Raw genomic sequence first — 14,183 nt, 5'->3', positions numbered from 1 at the left:
ATGGCCTGACAACTGACATGTCCATACTTTTGTTTCTTGGCAAGATGTAGCCTTGTGAGAAATCCTTAGCTTCTTGGGTCAAGCTCTCCAAGGCTGTTCTAGAAGCCTCCATGACCTCTTCTCACTTTCAGCTCCAGCTCAAGTTTGTGAGCACCACCTGCCAAGCCAAGGGGTTCACTTGGTATTTGTCTTGGACTTCTGTGAGCCAGCTTTTTTCTTTTTATCAGTTCCTCACCGAGGGTATTTTATTGCAGTAACACAAAGCTGACCAATGTGAGATTCAACAGATTGCCAGAAATCTACAACTTCTTTTTCCAACACTCGTATGTTACCCAAGAATACAAACATAGTAACCTTACCTGAGCCATCATCTTCTCATTGTCTTTCCACTGGCTCTTCTTTCATCTCCCTTGGTGTTGTGCTAGCCTTAGCAATGTAAGTTCCATCCAAGTTATTTGTTTTAAAAGTGCAATTTCCCCAATGTCTTTCTCATGCAGTCAACGATCCCTTACCTTCGCACCATGAAGCCACTGTAAGACTCTAAATTGGTGTGAAAAATCCATCAAAACCAGGAAAAATTCCATTTTTCTATAATAGGATGTGCCTAACCTAACTCTCTAACTATGTTATAGCATGTGCTATGTAAGGCTCATACAGACAGTGGAATTATGATAGCATTTGGCAAGTCATTTACTACTGGAGAGCTTTTGGTTTGCTGGCCCATATTCTAGATCCCAAGGAAATGTTGTGTTCGTGAATCTGAGGGGCAAGAAGCTGAGTATGGTATGGAGGCATTAAGGGGGATGCAGTGACATGGATGTCACCTCACTGGCACCGCCCTTTAATAGCAATTTCACCAATCTCTGCAATACTGACTTGTCATTAAGTGCCAGTCATCTGCTAAGCTCTGCTACCACATTTTAACTTTACAACAGTTAGTTACTAGAATTATAATTATTCTAGAATATTTTTGTTTATCAGACATAAAGTGTAACATTTTGTCTTTTACTATCCAGTGTGTTCACTTGTGGATTTATAGGCACATTCTAGTTATGACAAATGAGGGAAACAGTGCAATCTATGCCTCTTTGGGTCTGGCTTACTTCTCATAATATAATTTTTTTTACAAATCTTTCCATTTCCTTATGAGTGGCACAATATCATTCTTTTTGATGAAGTGTAGAAGTCCTTTGTGCACATATCCATCCACACACTTGAACGTGATATAATATACAGGTCTCTAGACTTTAACTTAGAAAGACCAAAGGAGGATATTCTTAGGAAAGGAATTAACTCTAAGAAATAGAAACAATAACTTTTTTCTCCTTACTATTTTGCCTTTTGTACCTTTTGTCCTGCATATAAGTTTAATGTAAGTTTATTTGCTTGGAGGAGCATAAGGAGGAAAAATGGAGAGACAAAAGGGAAATAAATGTAGCAGTGATACTCACTAAACACTAAGTTGAAAATAAGCTACACAACTGGGGGGAAGTAGAAGGAAATAACTGGAAGGAGAACGAAGGGGTGGCAATATTAAGAAAGATATGTACTCATTAGCTGGCTTATTTAACTGCAACCCCTCTGCATATCATTTATACAACAACTATTTAAAGTAAAAATAGAGATTGGAAAGGAAAAAGGTAAAGAGTTGTTTTAAGAAACAACCCTGTTGTTACTACAGCTTTGGAAAATGTACCAATGGTAAAGATTGTGTGCTAAGCTTCAAGGTGAAATAAAAATCAATTATGCAGTCTCATGAGTGTATTACTCTTTCTTTCTAGTTTTTCTAGTGAAGGTTGCAGACAGGTAACAGAGAAAAAGGAAATGAGGAGAGGGCTTGAGAACAAATGAATGACCTATCTTTGGCTAATTTGCCAAGAAGCAAATTCAAATTACAATCTGTATAATTTTACTCTGCAAAACATGGAATTAAGAGAATCATTGAGAAATACAGGCTTATTTAGAGTGTGCTGCTGTTTTCATTGCAACTACTTCTATCCTTTTAAAAGTATATCATTTTCTAAATTGATTTTTACAAATTTTGAATGAAAGCTCATCTGAGGAGGACCATGAACTCCAAAATTTAAATGTCACTTTTTGCCACTTTTGAATAACAAAACACATCAGTAAAAGTCAATAAAATGTCTTCTTCAAAGACATCATTGGGGAAGAGAACATAACTGTATTAATCATGAGCTAAGGATGGTGAAGAATTCTATTATATCATCATATTTAAGGAGAAGATAATGAAAACTGACACAGTACATTATAGATAGACCAATTTACATCAATTAACTAAAAATTTTTACAAAACACTAATGATTCTTTTTTTCAAAGGGGGATCTGCCATTTGAAACCTAAACTGAACACTAGCAAATTGTCTGATCCATGTTTCTACTCTGCTTTGATGAGCAAAGAACTTTCCTCCATTTGATCTCCTGGATGTATTTCCTAGCAGAATATTTAATCAAAGTCTCTTATAAATTCCAGAAACATATTAAGTTTACTGTGCAACAGTATGGTTTAATAAATCTTAATTATTTTTAGGGATTATATTCCAAATGAACAGCCCTCATTTTATGTAAAACTCACATCAGCAGAATAAGGTATTTGTCGACGATTATATAAGAAGATCAATTGGCATCAGTAACTTACCAATATTAAAAGTGATCTTGGAACAAAATCCAAAATGGAAAAGGAATTCTGCACAATGCCATGAAGTTGCAATTAATTGTCCATTGGATAGGAATGTGTATTCAGGTATCTGATTCATCGTGTCTAGATGAAATTATGGCATGGTGTAACTCTTTGCAGTGAACACAGTAACAAGTAACTTCATGAAGTCACAGTCTGGAGAGTTGTATTTAATGCAAATGTCCTGGTCATTCTGACATTTAGCAATTACAATTCTACTTGGTCATGGAAGGGAAATGGGTACCCGGAACACTGGCTCACTCCAGACTTTGATCCGCTCTGGCTTTTGGTTCCTGGCCCTTGTGCCATCTGTTTGTGAGAAGGAGTAGAAGAAAACTGATTTACATAAAAGCCCAAATACAACAACCATAAGGCCAACAGATTATTGTGGCAGTTTTAAGGAGTGCTAAGGAAAAGCAGATAAAAAGTGTGGACAGAGAATCCCTAGCAGCTGTAGAACTGTAGCAGCTTCCAGACTCACCCCCCAAAAAGTAGGGGATCCAGGGGCACGTTCACACTTCCCTCACTGAAGATGCATTGGAGAGATGAGATATTAACTGGAAGTAAGTGAACAAAAAAGGTGTCTTCTTTTTTACCCAATTGCTGACGATTTCACAATAGACAGCTTTTTTAGGGGAAAGCTGATACAATGCAGGGTATATTTCATAAATTTCCATATCTATGTTATTAAAAAAATCCTGGGGGTGTGGAATTTGGCCTAGTGGTAGAGCACTTGCCTACCATGCATGAAGACCTGGGTTCGATTCCTCGGTACCACATACATAGCAAAAAGCTGGAAGTGGTGTTGTGGCTCAGGTGGTAGAGCTCTAGCCTTGAGAAAAAGTCCAAGGACAGTTGTGGCTCAAGTGGTAGAGTTCTAGCCTTGAGAAAAAGTCCAAGGACAGTGCTCAGGCCCTGAGTTCAAGCCCCATGACTGGCAAAAACAAAAATTTTAAAAAAATTAAAAAAATCCTGAACAGAAGTAGATGTTTCCCAGACCTAGTAAAATACACACAGGCTTAAGTTTTAGAGCAGAGCTGTTGGGTTGGGTGGAGGAACTAAGGTAGGGCAAGAAGAAAGATGTAGGATCAGTTTTAGCAAAGAGATCAGAAGGGAGGAGGAGGTAATTTCAACAGCTGTTATTAAGTTTCATGAAGAAGTGTGAAATATGGGGGAGAATGAGCCAAGTATGAAGGGTATTTTTGGAAGAGTTTGGATTGAGAAAGACTATGCTACCCTCTGATTCACAGTCTGAGGAAGATCTAAAATAAGTGGATACACTATATCTTTTTCTTTTTAGGCACATTGTATTTAGAATGTGTGACACAGAAAAGGCATTCTTTTGGTTCCACATGGGTCTATTGATGAAATGTCCAGAAACTTTACTGTGTATGTTAGTGGCTACAGATATCTGAACCTAACTCATCATCACTACATCGGGGAATCTTTTCTTCCTTTTTTCTGTTTTCGTCATTCATGGTGCTTGAACTCAGGGCCTGGGCCGCTGTCCCTGAGTTCATTTGCTCAAGCCTAACATTCTACCACTTGGAACCATAGGTGCCCTTTTGCTTTTTATAAGGGTTAACAGCTTTCCCTGCCAGAGCTGGCTTTTGTACCATGATCCTCAGATCGCAGCCTCCTGATTAGCTAGCATTGCAGGTGTGAGCCACCAATACACAAGCCCTCTCAAGCATCCTGACTTTTACTAAAGGCAGTCTTAACCAAGGAGTGATATTAACAACCATTTGAACTCTCCTGGCATTGTTAACCTACCAATAATTAATGAGAGGAGTAGAGAGAGAGGGAGTAGAAGATGGTTTAACATTGGTGTATATTTAACTCTGAATCTTGTGATAATTCTTTGTATTTGGCAATCTTTGCTGCCCTCTGATAATTCAAGTTTTACTGATATTGTTCTCCTGGAATATTGACTCTCCCTCCCAACCATGTAGCAATTTTAACAAGCTTAATACAAGATTGTTTATTCTGCAAGAAATTAAATCCGTTAAACAAGTATGTCAGATTTTTTTTTAATCCTTCTGTCAAAAGTTCTACTATTAGGCAAATTCTCAACCCTCTCTAGGTAAAGCTTAATAGCATTAGAAATAAATCAACCTAGGACTCTTCATGGTGTAGTTGCAGGAAATTTGTAATAGCAGTACGAGTTTTTGTGTAAATGCAAGATTGTTAATATTTTCCTAATTTCTATTACTTATGTTCTATTGAAATCTTTCTTGATTTACGAGTATTGAAAATCAGTATTGCTTAAAACTGATAAGAGGACTAAAATCCAATTTGTACCTGGCAAAATAATCATAAACGTCAATGATAAAAGCATGAATATAGATACTTTTATACAAACTTAAATATAATACAAAAGTTGTAATATAAACAAAGAAACAAGATTACAATGATAAATAAGTGGTAGACACAAATCTTTTTTAACTTAAGGATGAATATATTTCAATACAAAAGCCATCCATCATGATTTTAGGAATGACGTTAGAATATTTGTTAAAACTATGGAAGAATTAGGAGCTAGTGTTCCACACCTATTATATTTATTTATTTATTTATTTTGGTCCTGGGCTTGAACTCAGTAACTGGGCACTGTTCTTGTGCTTTCTCAAGGCTAGCACTCTACCACTTGAGCCACAGTAGCACTTCCACCTTTTTCTGTGTATGTGGTAGTGAGAAATTGAACCCAGGGCTTTGTGCATTCTAGGCCAACCTTCTGGCCCTCACGTCTATGATCTTAACTACTCGGGAGACTAAGGTGTGAAGATCATGGTTTAGAGAGCCGTAGCAATGAGACTCTTTTTTTCATATATTTTTATTGTAATTAATAGAATGGTTACATAATATTTGCCAGATAGAAGGTGCGTTAATTCACATACATTGATACCCTTCCACCTGTCTTGGTCCCCATTTCCCTCCCCCCACCCCCACCCCTCATCTTGTTTTCCCCCTTCCCTATCCAATTTCAAATAACCAAATACAAATATATACAGATATATCAGGTAACAAAGTGAGATACTGTAACAATATGAGATAACCAAGGGACAGCAAAAGAGATGAGAGACAACAAAGTACCTTAAGAACAACAATCATTCATTATATGACTTATGTTTCTATATCCTAGAGATTCTTTCATTCAGCGTCCTACTATATGGCCTTTTGTATCAAGGTTTTGCTCTATTGCAAGTCTCTGCTAGGAGAGCCTAAGGTTTCTACTGATTATGACAAATGAGGGAAACCATTGAGCCTAAGTTCCTTTGAGTCTGGCTTACTTCATTTAATATGATTTTTTCTAAGTCTTTCCATTTCCTAACAAATGGGGCAATGTCATTCTTTCTGACAGCAGCATAGAATTCCATTGTGTACAAATACCACATCTTGTTGATCCACTCATCAACTGAGGGACATCTAGGTTGGTTCCATATCTTTGCTATGGTAAATAGTGCTGCAATGAACATCATTGTGCTAGTAGATTTAGTTTGTCCTTGTTTCTGGATGGTTGGGTAAATTCCTAGTAGTGGAATTGCTGGGTCATAGGGGAGCTCTATGTTTAGTCTTTTGAGGAACTGCCATACTGCTTTCCATAGTGGTTGAACGAGTTTGCACTCCCACCAACAGTGTAGTAGTGATCCCTCCTGGCCACATCCCCACCAGCATCTGTTGTTATTAGTTTTCTTGATCCTGGCCATTCTAACTGGAGTGAGGTGGAATCTTAGAGTTGTTTTGATTTGCATTTCTTTTATGACCAGAGATGTTGAGCATTTCTTCATGTGTGTATAGGCCATTTTTGTTTTTTCTTCAGAGAAGACTCTCTTTAAGTCTTTGGCTTATTTTCGATTAACTAGAAGCTGGAAATGGAGATTCAGTTCCAATGGCAACATGCCAGCCATGAATGAGTAAGCAGGGAAATACAAAAGCTGAAGGCACAGAATACTGAAGCCCTAGAACTGGCACAGAAGAATTTTAAAAAAAAGAAAGAAAAAGAAAACCATTTCATCTTCAAATGTTAATCAAAAGAATACCTCCTTAATTCATTTTATTTTTTTTAGTATTGGGATAATGTATAGAGGGCTTTACAGTTGCATTCGTCGGTGTGTCCAGATTCTCATAGGATATTCTACATGTACAAATGGGTGTTCTACCCATTTTCAGATTGCAAACTCAACTATCAATGTTATGAATTTTGAAACAAGTAGAAAGGAATATTGATCAGTTTTGTGAAGTTAATACATTGATTATAGAAAGAGAGAGGTTAACACATTCATTGTGGAAAAAGAAGCATTAATGCATTCATTTGGGGAAGAGAGGGAGACAGGGAGGGAGAGAGAAAGAGAGAGACAGGCACAGAGGCAGAAACAGAGACAGGGAAAGAGATTGAGTGTAAATACTCCACAGATTAGAAATCAACATGAGGGCTGTGAATAATCCGTGCTGGAATGCATTGTGGAGCTAGCTCTGAAAAGCAGGTTAGTAGTTCACATTGGCTGGTTTCCGTTGTCTGATAATACCATTACTGGCAGCTGACATCGCACATATTTCAATGCAGTGAAGTTTCTATCTTGGATAAAGGTCTAGCTTATAGAAAATTTCTTATATATGACCAATGATTGTTTTAAAATTACAAGCTGAAGAGAATCCTCAAGTATGATCCATTAGAGTTTGGGCCTTTCTCCTAAATGCTTTTAGAAATGGGAAGGGCATCGTATTAATTTTCCTTGATATTTCATTAGTTTCTTGTCACGCCTTTCATTAGTTATATACCATTTCACATGGGTGTCAATGACACAAAGCTAATTTCTTGACACATAACGTTTTTATGGTCTTCATGAATTGTGCTCATTATGGAAAATGGGCTGAATTTTTTATTGGTTTATCCTGAGTGAGTGATGGCACTGAAATTACTCACTGTGTTGCCAAGAAAGTACTTCCGCCAAAGCATGTGCCTTTGTAAAAATAAGAGTTAGGGAGGAATGAAAATTTATACTCTTTGGTAGATAACAAATATGAAAAATACAGTTTTACACACTGATAGAAGCAGAATTTGAAAAGACAGGAGGAAGCTTCCAAAATATTAAATTGCTTAGAAAACACACGGACAAAATACAGAAACCAATGTATTTATAAAATTCTAAAATTATTACAATGCATGAAAATCTTGAAATACTACTTTATAAAAATATGTATGCCTTGGGGCTGGGAGTTTGGCCTAGTGGTAGAGTGCGTGCCTAGCATGCATAAAGACCTGGGTTTGATTCCTTGGCACCACATACACAGAAAAAAAAAAGCCATAAGTGTGCTGAGGCTCAAGTGGTAGAGCTCTAGGCTTGAGAAAAATCCAAGGACAGTGCTCAGGCCCTGAACTCAAGCCCAGGACTGGCAAAAAATATATGTATGCCCTTTCTTAGTATTAATGTGTCTTATGAGCAGTTTATTGGTCAAATGATTTGTAACTCATACCACATAGAGATGAAGTTTTTGTGTTTTTCTTTTCTTTTGTTTGTGATGTTGGAATTGAAATAGTGGGTTTGGCATGTACTAAGCCTGCACTCCACAATTCATATACATCCAATCAGCCTTGCTTGTTTTATTTCAGCTGACAAGTTAGATTCGGATATGTTCTATTATTTGAATTTCATATCATATATGGAAACCTGAACAACTGGCTGATTAATTAAGAGCTGGGCACCTATGGGTCACACCTGTAATTCTAGCTACTCAGGTGGCTGAGATCTGAGGATCATGGCTTGTAGCCAGCCTGGATTAGAAAGTCTATGAGACTCTTACCTCTAATAAATTAAAAAAGCCAGAAATGATGTGGTGGCTCAAGTGGTAGAGTGTGAGTCTTGAACACAAAGAGATATAGGGAAAATGCCCCTGCCCTGAGTTCAAGCCTCAGGATCAACAAATAATAATAATACTAATTATATATGTGTGTATGTGTGTATGTATGTATGTATACATACATACACACATACACACATATGGCATGGTGTCGCACACATGCAATCCCATCACCTGAGAGGCTGAAGACCAAAGATGAGTTTGGAATCAGAGTGGGCTACAGAAGAAATGGGTTTCATAGCAAAATGGGTTACATAGCCTGGGTTACATAGCCTGGATTACACAGTAAGACCCTGTCTCAAACACAGCAGCAAATGAATATTAGAATACCTGGACCATTTGGTCTTACACATTTTTCGGTTGATCATGTAAAATGAAACTAAGATTGGAACCTAAAGGAGATTTCCCTCAATCCCTTCCTTTTTTTCCACCTGATTTAGCATTTCTAGATTTGAAAGTGGCTGGTGCTAAACATGAGAGGGAGAGGGAGAGAGGGAGGAACATGACAGTAAGAGAGGGAGAGGGGTGAAGATAAATCGATGTTTGTTTTTTAGTGTACAAAAATGTATCAACCAAATTATGGTATTTTCAGGGGGGAATTCTAATGATGTTAGTTCCTTAGAAAAACAAACTCAGTCCAACAAAATAAATACCAAGAAACTGGTACTTGAAACATGTGTGCGGGGGGGGGGGGGGAGTAAGGGGAAAGGGAGGTGGGCAGAATAAGAAGAGCAGAAGCATGGAGAATGCAGACATCATATTCAATGCACATCCTTATATAAAACTAAGAAAACTGAGGGGAGGGTTTGGGGAGGGAGAGCTGGGCGAGTGTAGTGAAAAGGTGGCATAGATCAAGGTCCACTGCAGTCATAAATGGGTTTGTTGAATGATGACTCCTAGACACCACTCCTTACAGATAATGAAAATACAAAGAAACAAGCAGAAGTGGATATTTTGCATAATGAATCAAAGATTGTTTCTTCATGTCTGAAGAACGTTCCTATGCCACCTTTGTCTTTATCTTGTCTGATTCATCAGAAAAACATGTAAATGACTTATTTTTCATTTGAAAACAAATTGTCAAATATCTTGCTACAGCTATCATCTCAAGAAGGAAAATATTTTTTTTTCTGGGAGGAGTTACGTTTCAAACCGAAGATTAAAGTCACTGCAGTTTGAAGTTTGTTCGTCGCTGGCAAAAGACACCAGAATTCTTCAAAGACAATTATGTTTAAGAAGTGCACAAGCTTTTCTAAACATCACATAGCTCTCATAAAAACATATTTGGGTACTTAAAGTATAAATGAGTAAAAAATAAGATTTTCATTTTTCTTCTCACCATATAGGATTAAAAAAACTCTACAGAAGGAAGAAAAATGCACAGGAAAATACCATAAAAGCATGCTTTTAGAATCATTTTTTAAACCTATGATGTAGCAATGTAGGGAGAATATTTTCTTTAAAAGGTCTTTTGTTATAATTGGAACATATGTTTACTATTTAAGAGATAAGATTGAAATATGTTTCATAATTTGCCATCAGAAATGAATTTTAACTTTGAGTAGAAGCTCTGACTTAGCAGAGATAAGACACCCTGAATCCATATTATGGTCAAAGTTTAAGCAAGAGGTAAGATATAAATTCTCATAAAAAGAAAATGTGTATGTGTGCAGATATGTTTAATTTCTTTGATAGAAGTCTAAGTATTTTAAGGCAAATGGAAATAATGGATGATTTGTAAAGTGGACAGATCATCACTTTAATATGTTACTGTTCTAGGCAAAAAGTCTTTTTATTTAAATGGTTTGTGCTTAATTCTTTTCAAACTTTATTAGCAGTGAACACTCTCATTAATCATGTAATTTCAAGTGAACATAAAACCAGTACCTTTAATTGTAAAAATATGAAGAGAAAATACCTCAAGTAGAATGACAACCATGACTTTTAGAAGAAAAATCACTAGGAAGTTATATATGGCATATTGAAATTCATAATATGGAGCAATTAGGAGAGCTAAATTAAATCAGCTTTGTTAGACTTCCGTAGTAAAGGAGTATTCTTCTTTGACAATTCTAGCTATAATTAAAGTAAGTAATGTTTTTTTAACTTGGCCCTCAGAATGCTAGTGATTTAGGAGATGACAGGAAATTTTATTTGGGGGTACTCTGAACTGACATTTAAAACTTTAAATACAATAGGGCAAGAGCTAAATATCCCAATTGTTTCATTTTTGCATTTGTGTTTATTTTGCTTCATTTTCTTTCTATATGACTCTATCATCCTATATGAAGAGGATATAATAAGACATAATTTCTGTACCTGCTTTCATTAGCTCAGCAATTGTCACTTGAAACATATGTGACTATTTTGTCCTTTGTTCTGTCTGTAGATATTTATTTAAAAACGGGAAAAGTAGAACATTTGGGGTTTTGTCCAATGTAAAATTTTTGAGGTTTTTTTGGTGTTATTCTTTAAATTTGTTTCAATCAAAGGGGAGCCTACCCTTGAATATATTGTCACATTATCCTAAAAATGGTAATATTGGTAACTAATTAGAAAGATGCTTTATTTTTCTAGTTGAGATAAAAGGAAACTTTTAAAATTGAATTGAGAGCAAATTAATTGCTCCAGTGTTTTGTCACCTGAAATTTAAGCCAGAAATGAATACAACATGTATCATTTTTTTTCAATGTAGGCTAATTCCCCAGTTTCATGTTTTCTTTTTTTCCCTTTGGTCATGGGGCTTGAACTCAGCCTGGGCTCTATCCCTGAGCTCTTTAGCTCAAGGCTACCACCCTACCCTTGAGCCAAGCCCCACTTACCATTTTTTAGAGGTTAATTGGAGATAAGAATCTCAGGTGTCTTTATGCCCAGCCTGCCTTTAAACCTTTATCCTCAGATCTCAGCCTCCTGAGTAGCTAGGATTACATGCCTGAGTCACAGCGCCCAACCATACTTTCTTTCATTAAACATGAGACTGATGTATAGCTTGGCATAGTTAGAACATCTTCCAATAGGAAAAAAAACCCTGCAAGTTGAAAATGACAGTTGCACATGTAATTTTAAATATTCTGTTAGTCATGTGAAGGGAGAACAATTAATTTTCATGACTAAATTGATTTAGCATGGTCCAAAATGAAGTATTTCAATAACTTCTAAATGAAAAATATTCACATATTTTGCCTTAAAAATTTTGTACTAATTTTTTAGATTTTAATGTGTAGCTCAGACCTCTTCATGCATCCTAGATCACCAGGTAACAGTAGTAATATTTGATAGCCCCTGTGACTGGTGGCTATCTTAATAAATATCATATACTACTTATAGAATTGTAAAATGTATTTAAATGACCCTACTCTAGTAACTTGAAAAACCACCTGGACATTGTACCTTTGTCATTACCAAGTGTCCAAGATGGGATATTTCCAGTTTTTAATGTCCATGTTTAATTATGACTTACAACAGCAGCTACAGGAAAACTTTGAGAAGTTTTCTCCTGTGATTGTAGCAATTCTGGCAACAGAATGGTGGCTACATTTTTCACTAAACAGATTTAAGGTTATGATTTATTCTGTAGGGCTTAACCATGCTAAGGAGAAAGGTGAACACATTATAGAAAAATGTCAGACACAATTGCTTATCCATTCACCTATTGTTCTTTACTAAAGTAATAGTGACTCAGTTCAAAATTCAGCCTTTCAGGTGAGGTGAACAAATTGCCTTTGTCCCTAGAGAAATGAGCACGAAGCTCAGATTTGTCCCTGCCAACACATTGTGAAAATTTTTTTTTGAGTCATCAATCTGGGGGATGCAAAGAAGGCCTCCACCAGGCCACAGGAGCTCTTCCTGAAATGTGCCAGGATGGCCTAGTTTCAGATTGTCAGGCTGGACCACGTGGAGGTCAGCTTTCAGTCAAGATATTTCAGGAAGCCTCGTCCTTCATGCTGCAACCGTAAGGAAGGCATTCTGTCAACTGCCCAAGTGAGCCTAGAAGCCGACTCTTCATGCTGCAGACAAGACAGCAATCTAGTTTCCAGTTTTTCCTCTAATGCCTTGTGAAATCCTAAACAAAAGGACCAACCAAGCTCTGCCTCGACTGTGAGTCCATAAATCTGTTGGAAAGTTGCATATTTTGTGTAATTGACGATGGAGCAATATGGACCTGAACTCATGTCCTTTCCTGCCACTCTGATTTTTTTTTTATAATTTGTATTTTTCTTATTCAGTGTGTGAAACGTGGCTCAAGACAATGCCAAACAATGTGTTAGAATCTAAGTTAGCATTCAAGAGACATGCACTCTGTGGAGAAACATTTACAGGAAAGACACATTATCGTAGTTTTCTTAATCATTGCACACATGTGGCAGGCCAAGTGGAAGGAAAGGACAAAAAGAGGACAGAGGAAATCAGTCACTCATGGTGCTTCTCCCAGTTCGTGGAAGGCTTGTGGCAAGCTTCCTTCTGTTTCTCAAAATTTCATTGACTTTCCCATTGTCAACTTGCAAAAAATTTATTGACATCATGGCTATTGATTAAACCTCTCACATTCTCCAAGTCTCATTAAACCATAATGAAAGGCTGGCTTTGGAAATTTAGATTAGATATTTTACCATAATGTATTTGCTTGATGTGGCTCCTGGTTATTATTTTGCAGAATGCCCATGGAGAGTGTATTCTACAGCTCTTAAAATATCTTTATTCCTTCTGTCTTTTATTAACATACATATGCATATACATACATTGAAATACAAACATATTATTTACAACATCCTTGGAAATTTGAGAAACATTCCAATCCATTCTTATGATTTAAAGAATAAATTGGAAAAAATATGTTGACACGTGTTTCCCAACGAAGGAATCAGAGAGAAAGTAAGCAATACGGTAGTAATTGCCTGGAAAGTGCAACAGAAATTCTAATAGAACTGGAACTGTAGAACTGGATGTGCAATTTTAGTACTCAGCTTATACACCACTTGCTTTTTTTCATGTATTTTTATTGTAATTAATAGAAGGGTTACATTACATTCGCCAACACTGCTTGGCTTTATGCATCCACATCAATTAAAAGTAAAATCTTCTATAAAGATGTTGGCAGATTTTGGTGCAATTAAAGACATGTCCCATGCATTTATTTGCTTATGCCTTTAGCCACATTCTTTAAAATACATGGTAGCTCAAGAAACGGCATTGAAAAAATGCAAGATAAAATGCTGGAGACTTGTTTTGTTTATGGTAAATTCATGTTCTCCTTATTTGCAATATTGTTGGCATGGTGTTTAGCTGCTAGGTGATTCATTAAAGATGTTTTTTTCTCCCTGGTTTTATTACTTCAATAGTTATTCACATGAGTAACTGTGTTTCTAAAGCAATTTTGATCATGTCATTGGATACAGTTATAGTGAGACAGGCTGACTGGAGCCTTTTCATGTTTCTTACTATGGGTAATTGCTATTTCTACAAATGTCAAAAAGTGCCATGTTTTCACAGAGTTGTGAACAACATTGTCCATTCAAGGGTGGTAAGATGAGAAAACTATCTCAATGCTTTATGGGTATTGATTTGGGAATGAAAAATAAGACTCCATATTTAATACTCAGCATTCTCTCTTACAAATCTAATACTTATGA

Source organism: Megascapheus bottae, chromosome 26 (genome assembly GCF_031878675.1).
Source record: "Megascapheus bottae isolate mThoBot1 chromosome 26, mThoBot2.hap1, whole genome shotgun sequence".
Taxonomy (NCBI): Eukaryota; Metazoa; Chordata; class Mammalia; order Rodentia; family Geomyidae; genus Megascapheus; species Megascapheus bottae.
This window is presented reverse-complemented; position numbering follows the sequence as displayed.